This window comes from Plasmopara halstedii (assembly GCF_900000015.1).
Source record: "Plasmopara halstedii genome assembly, contig: Scaffold_671, whole genome shotgun sequence".
NCBI lineage: Eukaryota > Oomycota > Peronosporomycetes > Peronosporales > Peronosporaceae > Plasmopara > Plasmopara halstedii.
In genome coordinates this window covers 266,243-266,593 of record NW_020187588.1, presented here as the reverse complement: position 1 = coordinate 266,593, position 351 = coordinate 266,243, and positions in this window count along the sequence as shown.

The following is a 351-nucleotide window of genomic DNA, read 5'->3' as shown; positions in this document are numbered from 1 at the left end:
CTCGAGTGCATGCGCACGAACAAACTGTACGCCAATGCAGACAAGTGCATCTTTGGCGAAGAAGAGATTCTTTTTTAGGGTGTTTCATTGGGAAGCTTAGCCTTCGAGCGGATCCCGCTCAGGTCAAGGCCATTGTAAACTGGCCGGTTCAAAAGAACCAGAAGGACTTGCGTAAGTGGCTTGGTCTTGCCAACGACTTGCACAAGTACAGCGTAAATTACGCAGAAATGACCCAGCCATTATCCCATCTCCTTAAAAAGGATGCGGAATGGTGTTGGAGCACCGAACATCAGGAGGCTTTTAACGTTGTCAAAGACAGCCTCCTGCATGCACCGATACTGGCGCTTCCAT